This window comes from Aegilops tauschii, chromosome 2 (genome assembly GCF_002575655.3).
Source record: "Aegilops tauschii subsp. strangulata cultivar AL8/78 chromosome 2, Aet v6.0, whole genome shotgun sequence".
NCBI classification, from domain to species: Eukaryota; Viridiplantae; Streptophyta; class Magnoliopsida; order Poales; family Poaceae; genus Aegilops; species Aegilops tauschii.
The window spans coordinates 477,394,216-477,411,307 of NC_053036.3; positions in this window are offsets into that span (position 1 = coordinate 477,394,216).

A 17,092-nucleotide genomic window follows, 5' to 3' on the forward strand; every position below is an offset into this window, starting at 1 on the left:
AGCTGGCAGGACCTTCATACTGCTTTGGAGGCATGCCGTCTTTTTCGTGCACACGTTGCTGGTCCTCCCGTGCCTCTGGTGTATCTTTTGTCTTCCCATACACGCCCAAGAAGCCTAGCAGGTTCACGCAAAGGTTCTTCGTCACGTGCATCACGTCGATTGAAGAGCGGACCTCTAGGTCTTTCCAATAGGGTAGGTCCCAAAATATAGATTTCTTCTTCCACATGGGTGCGCGTCCCTCAACGTCATTCGGAATAGATAGTCTGCCGGGACCCTTTCCAAAGATTACTTGTAAATCATTGACCATAGCAAGTATGTGATCACCGGTACGGATGCTGGGCTTCTTCCGGTGATCTGCCTCGCCTTGAAATGCTTGCCTTTCTTTCGACATTGATGGTTGGTCGGAAGAAATCGATGATGCCCCAAGTACACATTCTTCCTGCATTTGTCCAGGTATATACTTTCGGTCTCATCTAAACAGTGCGTGCATGCGTGGTATCCCTTGTTTGTCTGTCCTGAAAGGTTACCGAGAGCAGGCCAACCATTGATGGTTACAAACGGCAACGCATGGAGGTCAAATTCCTCTAGTTTGTGCTCATCCCACACACGTACACCGTTTCCATTCCATAGCTGTAAAAATTCTTCAACTAATGTCCTTAGGTACATATCAATGTCGTTTCCGGGTTGCTTAGGGCCTTGGATGAGAATTGGCATCATAATGAATTTCCGCTTCATGCACAACCAAGGAGGAAGGTTATAGATACATAGAGTCACGGGCCAGGTGCTGTGATTACTGTTCTGCTCCCCAAAAGGATTAATGCCATCCACGCTTAAAGCAAACCATACATTCCTTATGTCACCTGCAAACTCCTCCCAGTACTTTCTCTCGATTTTTCTCCACAGCGACCCGTCAGAGGGTGCCCTCAACTTCCCGTCTTTCTTACGGTCCTCTCTGTGCCATCACATCAACTTGGCATGCTCTTTGTTTCTGAACAGACGTTTCAACCGTGGTATTATAGGAGCATACCACATCAGCTTGGCAGGAACCCTCTTCTTGGGGCGCTCGCCGTCAACAGCACCAGGGTCATCTCGTCTGATCTTATACCGCAATGCACCGCATACTGGGCATGCGTTCAAATCCTCGTACGCACCGCGGTAGAGGATGCAGTCATTAGGGCATGCATGTATCTTCTGCGCCTCCAATCCTAGTGGGCATACAACCTTCTTTGCTGCGTACATACTGTCGGGCAATCCGTTATCCTATGGAAGCTTCTTTTTCAATATTTTCAGTAGCTTCTCAAATCCTTTGTCAGGCACACCATTCTCTGCCTTCAACTGCAACAATTCTAATACGGTACCGAGCTTTGTGTTGCCATCTTCACAATTAGGGTACAACCCTTTTTTGTGATCCTCTAACATGCGATCGAACTTCAGCTTCTCCTTTTGACTTTCGCACTGTCTCTTTGCATCAACAATGACCCGGCGAAGAACATCATCGGGCACATCGTCTGGTTCCTCTTGATCTTTAGCTTCCCCCGTTGCAGCATCAACGTCTTCAGGGGGCACATAGTTGTCATCATCCTCTTCTTCTTCTTCGCTGTCTTCCATCATAACCCCTCTTTCTCCATGCTTGGTCCAAACATTATCGTGTGGCATGAAACCCTTATAAGGCAGGTGGCTGTCAAGGATTTTCCAGTCAGAGTAAGACTTCGTATTCCCACATATAGGGCATGGACAACACATAAAACCATTCTGCTTGTTTGCCTCAGCCACTTCGAGAAAATTATGCACGCCCTTAATGTACTCGGAGGTGCGTCTGTCACCGTACATCCATTGCCGGTTCATCTGCGTGCATTATATATAATTAAGTGTGTCAAAAACCATTACAGAACATCATGAATAGATAAGTGACCAAATTAATAGAAGTTCATCATCACATTAAAACCAAAGTACATACATAGTTTTCATTGAACAACATATAGCTCCCCAGAGCATCTAATTAAACCATACATTGAAACTATCTAAAACATTTCAATGCAACAACAAATGCGATCATAATCGCAACCAAGGTAACAATTGATCCAACGGCATAATGATACCAAGCCTCGGTATGAATGTCATATTTTTTCATCTTTCTAATCTTCAAGCGCATTTTATCCATCTTGATCTTGTGATCATTGACGATATCCGCAACATGCAACTCCAATATCATCTTCTCCTCCTCAATTTTTTTCAAATTTTCCTTCAAGTAATTGTTTTCTTCTTCAACTAAATTTAACCTCTCGACAATAGGGTCGGTTGGTATATCCGGTTCACATACCTCCTAGATAAAAAAAATCTATGTCACGTTGGTCGGCATAATTGTCATAAACAATAAATGAACCAAATAGTTATAAAAGATAATATATAGCACATTCGAACCATAGATAGGACGAGGGCTGACGAAGGCGGATACCAAAACCATCGCACTATATAATAACAAACAATAATAAAAGTAAGAAAATTACACAAGTATCTATCTAAATCATACAAGTAAGAACTTTTTCTTTTAGAAAGAAGATAAGATCAAGAGGCTCACCACGGTGGTGCCGGCGACGAGATCGGCGCGGGTGATCGACGGTGGTGAGGACGGGGACGGGACTCAACCCGGCAATCTGACCCATGGGCGGCCGCGCCCATGGGCACCCGACCTGAATGGGTAGGGTATGGGTTGCCATCTTCACCCATGGGCAAGCCCGATGGGTAACCCGATTAGTCATGGGTAGGGTATGGGCATAAGGTCCTACCCGTGGGTCGCCCCATGTATCGCCCGATTAACTGACATGTGGGTCTTGGTATAAAAAGCCCCTAAACTAGTGATATGGTCTCGCACTGCCCCATTATTTCTGTATGCTACATATGGCTCACTGCTTTTTTTTAGACAAATATGGCTCACAGTGAGTAGGCACTGCTGCCATTTGCTAGCCACTCAATATACATCCCACTTTGATTTAGTAGATCACACATCCCACTAGTACTAGCACATCACTTGGATGCTAGCATGCTAGCAGTAGCAGGCCCTTGCTACTCCTTTTTATAGGCTGCTCTTTTACTTTTCTACCGGCCCATGCAAATAAGACTGCTACACACACGCTGGTGCATCCGCTTCACATAGGTGAATTATTACCACCCCGCCAAGGTAGCAAGGAAGGGAGCAGCAGCAAGGCTATAAACATAGCGTCCAGCAGTAGCAAGCCAGCAAGTCTATAAATATAGCAGGTCGCTGTGAGTGTGCTATTGAGTGCGCGCCCGATGGCTGCCTGATAGGGTGGGGTGACCCGTCGGGTTCGGGCATGGGTCTGAGTTGAGACCCATGGGTAGGGTCGCGGGTAGTTGCTCTGCCCAATAGTGTACTCGGGCATGGGTCTGATTGGGGTTGACCCGGTGATACCCGACCCGACTGCCAGGTTGAGACGGGACAGGACGGACCGCCAAACCTAGATAAATCTTGAGGAAAATGGATCTTGCACAAGGAGCTTCGAGAGGAGAAAGCTTAAGTATGGCTCCGGCATTTCATTGAACACCTCATGTGCATAGGAGGTGAGCTAGAGCACCACAAAGCTCTCCCCTCGCCGGCCAGAAAAATAGAGCAGTGGAGTGCTCTGCTCGCGGGCGAGGTATATATAGGCATCTCATTGGTCCCGGTTCGTGGCTGGAACTGGGACTAAAGGTTCCTTTAGTCCCAGTTCCAGCCACGAACCGGGACCAATGGTTGTGGGCCAGGAGTGAGGCACATTGGTCCCGGTTCGTGCCTGAACGGGGACCAAAGGGTCCAGACGAATCGGGACTAACACCCCATGAGGCCCGGTCGGCCCCCTAGCCTCACGAACCGGGACCGTTGCCCCCATGGATCCCAGTTCATAACTGAGCCGGGACTAATGGGCTGGCCCGGCCTGGACCAAAGCCCTGTTTTCTACTAGTGATAGGTTTTACTAGAGGCTTCTCTCTTGAGGATAGCATACAGTGGGTAAACAAATTATTGTCGAGCAATTCATAGAAAAGCGCATAGTTATGACGATATCTAAGGCAATGATCATGAATATAGGCATCACGTCCGTGTCAAGTAGACCGAAACGATTCTGCATCTACTACTATTACTCCACACATCGACCGCTATCTAGCATGCATCTGGAGTATTAAGTTCATAAGAATGGAGAACGCCTTAAGTAAGATGACATGATGTAGAGGGATAAACTCAAGCAATATGATATAAACCCCATCTTTTTACCCTTGATGGCAACAATACAACACGTGCCTCGCTACCCCTTCCGTCCACCGCAAGATTGAACCCAAAACTAAGCACCTCTCCCATTGCAAGAAAAACCAATCTAGTTGGCCAACCAAACTGATAGTTCGAAGAGAAATACAAATATATCTTAATCATGCATAAAAGAGTTCAGAGAAGACTCAAATAATATTCATAGATAAACTGATCATAAATCCACAATTCATCGGATGACGACAACCACACCGCAAAAGAATATTACATTGAATAGATCTCCAAGAACATCGAGGAGAACATTGTATTGAAGATCAAAGAGAGAGAAGAAGCCATCTAGCTACTAGCTATGGACCCGTAGGTCTATGGTAAACTACTCACGCTTCATCGGAAGGGCAGCAAGGTTGATGTAGATGCCCTCCGTGATCGAATCCCCCTCCGGCAGGGTGCCGGAAAAGGCACCAAGATGGGATCTCACGGGAACAGAGGCTTGCGGCGGCGGAAAAGTATTTTGGTGGATGCCTTTGATGGTTTGGGAATATTTGGGAATTTATAGTGCAAAGATTAGGGTTGGAAGACCTCCGAGGGGCCCACAAGCCCTCATGGCGCTCCCCTAGGGCGCGCCTGGCAGGCTTGTGGCCTCCTCGGGAACCTTCTAGCCCCCGCTCCAAGTCCTCTGGATGTCTTCTGGTCCAAGAAAAATCATCACGAAAGTTTAATCTGTTTGGATTCCATTTGATATTCCTTTTCTGTAAAACTCAAAAACAAGGAAAAAACAGAAAACTGGCACTAGGCTCTAGGTTAATATGTTAGTCCCAAAAATAATATAAAATAGAATATTAATGCATATAAAACATCCAAAATAGATAATATAATAGCATGGAACAATCAAAAAATATAGATACGTTGGAGACATATCACCGCACAAGCGGTACTACGGCTAGGAGCAAGTGGTACCACCATAAATTCCTGGTGGGTAACAGAGACCCTCACTACAAAAAAAGACACATCCGTGACATTTTGGGCCGAACGAATTTTTTTCCTGTCAGACTTAAGACACTTCTATGACGATAATTGCGACAAAACCCGGTATCATCATAGATGTGGTGGGATCCTACTTCTATGACAAAAAATCATGATAGAAAATGGGCTTTTCGTCCTGGGCGGGCCGGAGACGCAGCTGCATGACATTCTTTGGGCCGTCCATGATGGAAAAAACCGTGGTAGAAGCGAGGGCGAGGAAAATATCGGGGAGTTCCTGGTTACGGTGGGTGGTCGGGGGCTGAACGATGCGCGTTTCTCTCGTACGTATGCACGTGTGTGCGAGGCATTGCGCTCTAACTGAACCCGAGGAGGCGTTGGGCTCTAACTGAACCCGAGCGATTGCACTGCAGGCTACGCGTTACTGAACCTGAGCGATCGGTCGATCCCTTGCTGTTAACTGAACCCGAGTGATTCCTTCGCTACTGCTGCTAACTGAAGCCGATCGATGCTGCCTCTGGATGAACAGTGAGCGTTGTTGGGGGGCTTTGGATGAACAGTTCCCGGTGGGGGGTTGGATGAACAGGACCCCGTGGTAGTAGAGGCCGTTGCTGCTGGATGAACAGTACCCCGATTGATCGAGTCAGTGGACGAACAGGACCCCGTGTAGGGCTAGATGAACAGGACCCCGTGGAGGGCTGGATGAACAGGACCCCGTGGAGGGATGGATGAACAGGACCCCGTGGAGGGCTGGTTGAACAGTAGCCGGTGGAGGGCTGGATGAACAGTAGCCCGTGGAGGGGTGGTTGAACAGGACCCCGTGGAGAGGGCTGGTTAAATAGTAGCCGGTGGAGGAGCGCGCGATGGAGGCTGGATGAACAGGAGCCCGTGGATGAACAGTCGTAGGTGGAGGCTGGAGGAGGTCGACGGTGGATGAACAGTAGCCCGTGGAGGCTGGAGGAGGTCGACGGTGGAGATGAACAGTATCACGTGGAGTCCCGTTTTGCGGTACGCCACACCCCTCCCGATGAACAGGACCCCCGTTTCGACCGTAGCGCTCCAACACAAGTCCGTTTCCTCCGTTTTGTGGTATGCCACACTCCTCCCGATCAACAGGACCCCGTTTCCACCGTAGGAGGCCCATTTCCTCCATTTTGCGGTACACCAGACCCCTCCCGATGAACAGGATCCTGTTTCGACCGTGGCCGGTCGAACACAAGGCCGTTTCCTCTGTTCTGCGGTACGCCAGGCTTCGTTTTCATCGGCTGTTCCGTCCAAGCTGGTTGGTTCCCGATGAACAGCACGCGTTCTGTTGCCTGACGATGAACACGATGCAATTTCTTTGTTCCGACCCAGCCATGCACACGAGCCCTGGCCGTACGTATGCGCGAGTAGGCGTTCGAGACCCCGCCCGTATGTACGTACGTGGCCGTATTTACTTTCTTGCACCGTGGGCGCTGTACGTACGTGTACATGCTACGTGCGCGCCTCTACTACGACACGTGCACGCCTCTACTACGACACATGCCCTTCGTTACACGCCCACAGTTCATCGCTGCAGCCTGCAGACAGACCGATCGACCAGTATGTACCACTAAAAAAATACACTTCCGTGATGATACGTGTTTGTCACAGTAGGTCACGTTTTCTGTCATGCATGTACATCCATGACAAATTTATGACAGAATCAAGATAGTCATACCTGTGCTGTCGTAGAAGTGTTCCATGACATTACCAAAATTATCGTCACGGAAGTGTCCACTTCCATGATGATAAATCACGCGTCACAGAAGTGCTTTCGTCAAGGGTGACTGACACGTGGCATCCACCGTAACGGAATGCCGTTAAGCTATCGGGTCCAGTTTTGGATCCGATAACCCGCTAACAACCCCGACCAATGGGGATTTTCCACGTGTAAAATCATCATTGGCTGGACGGAACACGTGTCGGCTCACCGTTGGGACAGGTGTCATCCACTCATTGGACCGAAGGCGCCTATGATACGTCGACACGTGGCACGGCCGAACAGAGGCCTATTCCTGTGAAAAGGCCGGCCCGTTTGACTTGGTCAAAAGGTGGCGGGCCGGCCCACGGAAAGCCTGTTAACGGCCTGTTCGCATATAGCCCATTTACAGCCCGCTAACCCAGGGCCCGTTACGACCTATCCGAATTAGGCCCAGTAGCGTCATCTGGGCCGTCCAATATGATTCCAGCCCATTTTAAGTTCTAGCCCATGTATGGCCCATGACGTCTTTCGGCCCATATGAGGCCCTTCGTAACTCTTGGCCCATTAACTGCCCGTGGTGAAACTGGCCCGTAATGAACAGTGTATCACTTTATACCCATTAACGGCCCATTAATCCATTGGGCTGTTTGCAGCCCATGTTATCTTCCGGCCTTCTCAGGGCCCATTTATTCTTGGGCTCATTTCCAGCATTTGGTTACTTACGGCCCGTTGCTGCCATTTTCTGCTTGTGGGCCAAATTCAGCCCGTGGTTACAGTCGGCCCGTTTGTGGCCCGTTAATACGTTGGGTCGTTTTCATCGCGTCATCAAATACAGCCTATTAACGACGGCCCGTTATGGTCGGCCCATGAACGGACGACTCCAACTCTAGCCTGTTTATGGCCATAATGTGGTCTGTTTTTGGCCCATGTTTGGCCAATCGATCATACGGCCCGTCTAAGGCCCATTGATGATACGACCCGTAGAAGGCCCATTGTTTCTACCGCCCGTAGATGGCCCATTGTTTCTACGGACCATAGAAGGCCCATTGTTTCTACAACCCGTAGGAAGCCCAGTGTCACTACAGTAAATATGTAGCCCATGGCCTGTTAAAGGCGGGAAACTACTATAGGTTTAGACCTGCTAATGGCCCAAGATGATTATGGGCCCATGTTTTGGCCCATATGAGTAACGGGCCGGCCTGAAGACCGACAACACTGAGATCCACTGAACCTTCCGGCCAAAATTATAGCATACCGACCAAAGAATAAACCTAGACTATTCAACAAAGAAATTATGACATATTACATCCACTGGGAATCAAAGTTCGCTACTAGGTGATAATAAAGCTGATGAGACCTCAGTTGTGTCAACGGTCGATGCTTCATCCCTAGCTGTATGACACCATAGTGCGCAAGGCAGTCCCCTGACATCTTCATTACATCTTTGACTTCAAGTCGGAGCTGAGCTGAAGCAAGCCTTTCCGCTTTAAGTTGAGACTGAAGAAGTCGAACTGATTGAGGCAGCGACTGCACAGAGGTTGTCTCACACCTACTGGTGAGTAGCTTCAACTCACTGTCTTCATCAAGACAGGACCTTGGGGTCATCTCGCTGTCCTGAAGATGGTTTGGCTCACTATCTTTCCTAAAGTTCTGCCTGGCATAACAGATACGACTCTGAAAGAGAAACAAGGAGACACGTAACAGGTTTCACAATAATATAAGCAAATAAATGGATGTGTTCTGCATAAGGAACATTTTTTTACAACTACAATTTGAAACTGGTAGTTGTTGCAAACATCCAATCAGATGTAAACAGCAGTGGAGGAAATGATGCCTATCCAAATCTATACCAGAACAAAGTTTGAAGGCTTGAGAAGGATGAACATCATTACATGTCAAGACGGGCTGGACAAAGCCCTTCTCCATGTTGATGGAAAGATAATTCAATAAATTCCCCAAAGAAAATTCTTTATAAGCGTTGCCATTATTCTACATTTTGCAAAGAGTAAATATATATCAAATAATATTGGAAGAAATAGAGGATAATGAAGCTCAGGTGCAGACTGATGATACATAATCAAATAGCAATTAATTAAGTACAGCGTTACAAGGCAAAAGGTACTGACAAGAGGAATGCAGACATCAACGTGTGTAGTGGCATTGACTTTATTCAACATTTTGGTAAGAGTAAATGTAGATATGATAATTTGGAGAAAGTGGAGGGCAGGGCAGATAAGATGAAGAGTAATGCTAGACAATCAACTATCTCGCGATGCATGTACAGTAATACCACCACCGTCCGTTATTAGTTGTCGCTCAAATGGATGTATCTAGCACTATTAAGTTCTAAATACATCCAATTGATCAACAATTAATTCGATACAGAGGGAGTACATGACAACAGGTACTTACATGAGCAATCCAAGACTTCATAACCATTGTGTTAATTCTACATTTATCTAAGAGTAAATATATATCTTATAATTTCAAGCAAAGGGAGGATAAAGAAGCGAACAATTACAGTGATTTTACATAATCGAACAACAATGAGTGTAAGTATGCTGACAAAGGGCAAGAAGTATTGGCAAGAGCAATGCAGAGCCCAGTATTGTTGTGAGATCCTATGATCCTTTGAGCAAGGAGATTCATCTGAAATTAGTTTTCATACAAGAGAGAAGGTAAGGCACATGCAGAAATTTAGGAGTTCAAATTTTGAATTGATATCATAGACAGTACCTGACGCTGGGCTGTCAGCAGTTCTAATAGGGGTTTGGCCACTGGAGTAGGGGTAAAGTATGTTACAGTTGGGCCTGTGTTTTCTGTGGCTGCTAATCTATCTGATTTAACAGGTATCACGACCTTTTCCAAATACCTAGTTTGTACTCTGAGGGAGTCCTGGACTAAGGGGTCCTCGGGCATCCAACCAGTTATCTGTTGGGCCGGACTGATGGGCTATGAAGACATGAAGACCGAAGACTATACTCGTGTCCGGATTGGACTCTACTTGGTGTGGAAGGCAAGCTAGGCGACCGATTATGAAGAATTCCTCCTATGTAACCGACTCCATGTAACCCTAGATCTCTCCGGTGTCTATATAAACCGGAGGGCATAGTCCGGATAGGACAGATTCATGACCATATACTCATAGGCTAGACTTCTAGGGTTTAGCCATTACGATCTCGTGGTAGATCAACTTTTGTAACACTCATATTCATCAAGATCAATCAAGCAGGAAGTAGGGTATTACCTCCATAGAGAGGGCCCGAACCTGGGTAAACATTGTGTCCCCCGTCTCCTGTTACCATCGATCGAGATCCATCGGTTTTGACACCGACATTGGTGCTTTCATTGAGAGTTCCACTGTGCTGTTGACGAAAGGCTCGATGGCCCCTTCGATCGTCGGTAATGGCGTCGTTCAGGGAGAAACCTTTCTCCCCGGACAAATCTTTGTGTTCGACAGCTTCGTACTGCGGGCCAACTCGCTTGGCCATCTGGAGCAGGTAGATAGCTACGCCCCTGGCCATCAGGTCAGTTTTGGAAGCTTGAACTACGTCACGGATATCTGTGGAGACTTGATCTTCGATGGATTTGAGACCGCGGCGATCGCTCTCCTTCTCTCCGATGAACATGACTCAAATCTGTCGTTGGAGCACACCCAAGAGATGGTTCCTGTTGCTGCAACGGCCTCAGTACCGAAGCAGGTCATCCCCTCCGAGGCCATAAAGTCCGCGGCGTTGGAGCCGCACACGGATTCGACATCCTGCAATGCTGGCATTAATTGAACTCCAGACTCGCCTCTGGCTACATGTTCCAGATCAAGTGTGCCTGCGGATACCGAGCTGGATCGGTTATCGATTTTCGAATTTAGCGCCGCAGACATCTTCCAGCATTCGTCTCTGGGTGAAGTACTAAATTCTTTGAAGAACTTGTCCTTGGAGGAAGACTCACAGCCGAACTATGTTCGGTTCGAGCTAGAGGCGGACGACGAGGAATTTTGCTCCCCACCCGCCACCCACTTCATAGCCACCGTCGACGACTTAACCGACGTGCTTGACTATGGCTCCGAAGACATCACCGGTATGGACGACGATGCCAACAATGAGCATGGCCAAAACCCACCATTCACTGGACGTTGGACGGCCACCTCTTCATATGACGTATACATGGTTGATACACCCAAAGGATCTGGCGACGACAAAGAAGAGCCAGATAAGAATAAACTTTCTGAGACGCAGTCCAAGTGCCGGCGCCCCAAACGCCGTTCTAAGCATCGCCGCTCAAAAGACACTGGTACCGGAGAAAATAGCACTCCGGGCGACGCTGAAAACAATGAAGACCCTGTCGGTGCTGCGTCCGAATAGGAGGAACATGACGACAGACAAGACAACCCTGATGAGCAGGCCATAGAAGATGACTCGGGGGACGATAGTTACCGTCCACCCTCCGAAGAGGAGACAAGCCTCGGCAACGAAGATTTCATCGTGCCTGAGGACCCTCTAGAGCAGGAGCGCTTTAAGCTTCAACTCATAGCCACCGCAAGGACCCTGAAAAAGAAACAGCAGCAGCTTCAAGTTGAACAAGATCTGCTCGTCGACAGATGGACTGACGTCCTGACAGCGGAAGAGTGCGGCCTCAAGCGCCCAGCCAAGAGCTACCCAAAACGCAGACTGCTACCTCAATTCGATGAGGAGGCATCGGAGCACACATCTCCCTCGCGCAATGCGGAATGACCACCACGTGGTCGATACAGGGCGGCTGACCGGCCACCACACGGTCGGGATAAAGCGGCAACTCAGGCCGAATAGCAGCCTGCCCAACCGCCCCGCAAAAATAAAGACGGAAGAGTTCGGGGTCACACGTATGACCTCCGACAGACCCTGGACAGTAGAGCAGGACATACAAGATCGATCTACGGATCGCGAGGACGTGCCTCGAGGCACGAAGACGGCTACCTATTCAGACGTGACAAACCTAACCACGCCCGGTCCGAGTGCCGCAGACGGAATCCATCAGAGCTACGCCGCGACACGGCTCGGTACAGAGGTGCCGCACACCCTCTCTGCTTCATAGACGAGGTACTGGATCACGAATTCCCCGAGGGATTCAGGCCCGTCAATATCGAATCATACAACGGCACAACCGATCCCGCAGTGTGGATCGAGGATTTCATCCACCACATCCACATGGCTCGAGGAGATGACCTCCACGCCATTAAATACCTCCCACTCAAGCTCAAAGGACCAGCTCGGCACTGGCTTAATAGCCTGCCTGAAAATTCTATTGGAAGCTGGGAGGACTTGGAAGAAGCTTTCCTAGACAACTTCTAAGGAACATATGTCCGGCCACCAGACGCCGATGATCTAAGCCACATAGTTCAACAACCTGGAGAATCAGCCAGAAAATTCTGGACTAGGTTCCTAACCAAAAAGAACCAGATCGTTGATTGTCCGGATGCCGAGGCCTTAGTAGCCTTCAAACACAGCATCCGTGATGAATGGCTAGCACGCCACCTCGGCCAAGAAAAGCCAAAGTCCATGGCAGCCCTCACGGCACTCATGACCCGCTTTTGCGCGGGAGAGGACAGTTGGCTGGCCCGTAGTAAATCACAGCCAGCGAGACAGGCCCCTCCGAAGCCAAGAATAGCACTGGCAAGCTCCAGCGCAATAGGCACAAACGCCGAAGCAATGACAACAACACCGATGACACCACAGTCAACGCCGGATTCAGTGGCTCCAAGTCCAGCCAACGGAAGAAGCCCTACAAAAGAAATAATGAAGGACCTTCCAGCCTGGACCGCATACTCGACCGTCCATGCCAGATACACGGCACCCCGGACAAGCAAGCCAATCATACCAACAGGGATTGTTGGGTTTTCAAGTAGGCTGGCAAGTTAAATGCCGAAAACAAAGAAAAGGGATGACAAAGTGAGGACGAGGATGAAGAGCCCCGGCCGCCGAACACTGGGAGGCAGAAGAAGTTTCCCCCTCAAGTCAAAACGGTGAACATGATATACGCTACACACATCCCCAAAAGGGAGCGTAAGCGTGCACTCAGGGACGTCTACGCGGTAGAGCCAGTCGCCCCCAAATTCAATCCATGGTCGTCATTTCCGATCACCTTTGATCATCGAGACCACCAACCAGTATCCGTCATGGCGGTTCGGCCGCATTGGTCCTCGACCCAATCATCGGCGGATTTCACCTAACGCGAGTCCTAATGGACGGTGGTAGCAGCCTCAACCTGCTCTATCAAGACACAGTTCGGAAGATGGGCATTGACCCCTCACGAATCAAACCAACAAAGACTACCTTCAAAGGAGTCATACCAGGCGTCGAGGCCCACTGTACGGGCTCAATCACGCTGGAAGTGGTCTTCGGTTCTCCGGACAATTTCCGAAGCGAGGAGTTAATCTTCGACATCGTCCCATTCCGCAGCGGCTACCATGCACTGCTCGGATCAACATCGTTTGCTAGATTCAACGCAGTGCCACACTACGCTTATCTCAAGCTCAAGATGCCCGGTCCACGCGGCGTCATAACAGTCAATGGCAACACGGAACGCTCCCTCCGAACAGAGGAGCACACCGCCGCCCTAGCAGCAGAGGTACAGAGCGGCCTTCTAAAACAGCACCATAGTGCGGCTGCCGAGCCCCTAGACACCGGCAAGAGGTTCCGAACTACACTGCAGCAGGACAGCAAGGCTCGTCAAGAGATCGACTAGCAATTCGGCCTCCGTCCCAGTCCCAATGAAGCAGTGGCATTCGCACCACGCGTACATAATTACGCACTCGAAATTCCATGGACATCGACAGAGGCACAAGCCAACCCGGGAACTACAGTTCGGCTAGACCGACCCCGGACACACTTTTTCCATTCTATTTCAGGTTCATTTTCCCGCAAGCCTAATCACCAGCCCCTTTGAAGGATCGACATACAAAGGGGGCATGCAGCATAGGTGTGTAGGGTAACCTGCATACTGACGATATTTTTACTTATTTCCCAAGACCCCCACGCTACTCCTTCTTGATCCCGACATGTTAAATAGTCCGGGTGCTTATCGCACTATTTGTATAAGATACGCCTTGACGTATCCATTCAGTTATAATAAAAATGATTTGCGGCCTAGTTTCTGTGGTTTTCACTTCTTACTTAATTTCATTTCGATCTGCTTATCAGCTACATCGGTACTCTTTTGTACGTTTCATATTCGCCAGGGGCTGCTTATCGCCCCATAACACGGCAACAAAGCCCGAACACTTCTTGTATACAAGTTTGGCACCCCGAATTTAGCATTATATGCATTGGCTCCGAATCATGTCTTCGGTCAATAGTTAGGTTGCCCGGCTCCTGTGCTTGCTACCCTAAGTTCCGCTCTATCGGCTAGGGTAGTAAAGGGAGAACTACTACGATTGTGCCCTGGCCCTGACCGGATGAGCACCTCAGTAGAGAAAGCCGAAAACTGACTGTCATGATACGGCGAGAGCCGGTCAGCTATTCGAGGGTTACAAAATCGGTGGAGATTTTTTCCGCGTCGCGCGAAGGGTCGGCACATCCCGATCAGCTGCTGACAGCACGCTGGCTTGGACCAGGGGCTATGCACTTGCTTAATTATAAAAATCCTATGTCTAAGTGAGGGTGTTCAAGCCGTATAGTATGATTGCCTTGTTCGTTGCGCTAAACAACTCCTTCAAGGACCATATAATTGGATCAAGATTGTTTAGATCCCATCCCGAACACCTCCGTACTAATTACGTGAGGGCAGAAGCCGACGACTGGCCAACCCTCAGATTGCATATAACACGGCCGCACAGGAGAAAACAATTTAAAGCATAACGAAATTACATTACAAAACAAGCTTTGTCTTTATAATACAAGGTGAAGGACAACATGAATGTATTCATTCGAAAATAATGTCCTTCGAACATTGAGCTACCACAAGTCGAGACCCTTCTATGACATCCGCAAAATATTTCTCGGGTGTGCGGTGCTCCTTGCCCTCCGGTGGCCCGCTGGCAACTTCAACAACGTTCATCTTCGCCCACCACATCTTGCAGCGAGCGAAGGCGATACGGGCACCTTTAATACAGGCAGAGCGCTTGACGACGTCCAGCCACAGACAGACTTCCATTAGGCGCCTCACGAGTCCGAAGTAGCTGCCAGGCATAGCTTCGGCTGGCCATAGCCGGATTGTCAAATCCTTCATGGCTAGTTCGGCCACCCGGTGTAGCTCCACTAGCTGCTTCAGCTGATCGGTGAAAGACACTGGATGCTCTGGCGCCGCATACTGCGCCCAGAATAGCTTCTCCGTAGAACCTCCTCCTTCGGCTCGGTAGAACTCTCCAGCGTCTGATACGCTGTGTGGTAGATCCGCAAAAGCTCCTGGGGAACTCCGAACCCGGGTTAGTAAAAGGTACTGCCTCTCTGCATACTTGCATTGCATCTTAAAAGCCTTACCCGTCGTGATTTTCCTGGCCTCCTGGATCTCGAGGATGACGGCCTGGGCCTCATTCCGCGCGGTCTCCGCGCGCTGATGAGCCTTGGTGAGTTCGGCTTCCCAAGCCGACGCATCATTCTCCAAGGTCTCACATTTTTTCACTGCATCTTGGAGCTCCTGCTGGATTTCCTTGACACGGGCCTCGAGCTTCTTACGGGCGGCTTGCTGCTGGACAGCCTTCTCCTCGGCCTCGCCAAGGGCCTTCCGCAAGGCCTCGACCTTGTTCGCGGCTCCTGCATACATTTCGACATTACAGTCAATACACAGCGTCTCCGCTTTCCGAACACACAGCAAGACATTACTTACCTTGCTTCTCCTGCAGCCGCACCCTAACCTCGCCGAGCTCGTTCTCGGTCCGCTCCAGCCTCTGCCTCAGTTCAGAGACTTCGGCAGCATGAGAGGTCGCGGCCAACAGCGACGCCTGCTCATGCGCACATATCACGTTAGTCTCCTTCACTAGAGAATTGATCCTCTGTCCGGTTCCTATTACCGAGCACCGGACAGCGTCTCATGGGCTACTGACTATATAGGGTTTTTTCTCTGTTATTTACCTCGAAACCTGTCAACAGGTTGCTGCAGGCTTCGTTCAGTCCACTCTTGGCGGACTAAACCTTCTCGATCACCGTGCTTATAAGAACACGATGCTCATCCATAACGGAGGCGCCTCGTAGCGCCTCCATCAGGTTATCCGGCGCCCCCGGATGGACAGGGACCACCAACGGAAACGGAGCACCCCCCCCCCTCCTTCAAAGGGGGCTGCTGCCCAACTCCGGAGATATGGGTCTCCGGAATCGTATCCGGCTGAGGGCCAAGCTGGATGCGGCCCTCTTCGCCAGTCTCCATGGGGATCATCTCCTCCATGTGTCTAGTAGTGGAGGCTTCGCCTCGCGGCGCCTCCCGAACAGCGTCCCGGGTTCCTCCCCGGCTCGGATCAGCCCTCCGGGATAGCGCCTCGGTGTCGTCCCCGGCCCCAGGGGAGTAAGCAGGCGGTGGCGACTGGCTCGCCATCTCCGACGGAGCCAACGAACTTCCAGACAAGGATTGCTGGATTAGGTCGCGGGACAGACTGCAATAGTACGGTTAACTACATCAAGATAATGGAGAGAAGGGGCTGGATGTGCGCATAAATAAGCCATGTCACTTATGATGCGGCCTGGGGCTTTGTGCGGGGGAGTCGCTCCGGACTACTGTCAACGTCCCACGCGCCGTTGGCCGCCGGAATGCCCTTCCCCTTTTTAGGCGCCTCCGCCTCCAGATGTGCCGGAGCCGCCCTCTTCTTCTTCCTCTCCTCAGGGAGAGGATTGTTTTCTTCCTCCTCTTCCTCTCCCCCGTCATTGTCCTCAGGGACAGAGGAATGAGTTTCGTCTTCTTCGGACGGCGCGTCCGAAGTACCCTTACGACGGAGGCTGCTCTTGGCCCCCTTTGCCTTCTTGGCCTTCTTCTCCGGCGCCTTATATGGCACTGGTACTAGCATCTCCGCCAAGCGCGGGATGACTGGTTCTTCGGGCAGCGGAGCTGGACACTGGATCCGCTTCGCCCTCTCCGTCCAGACCTGAAGGAGCAATAACAATGGCTCAGACATCATCCTCAAAACAATTAGGTTGATGACTCGTTCGAAATAACATACCTTGCTG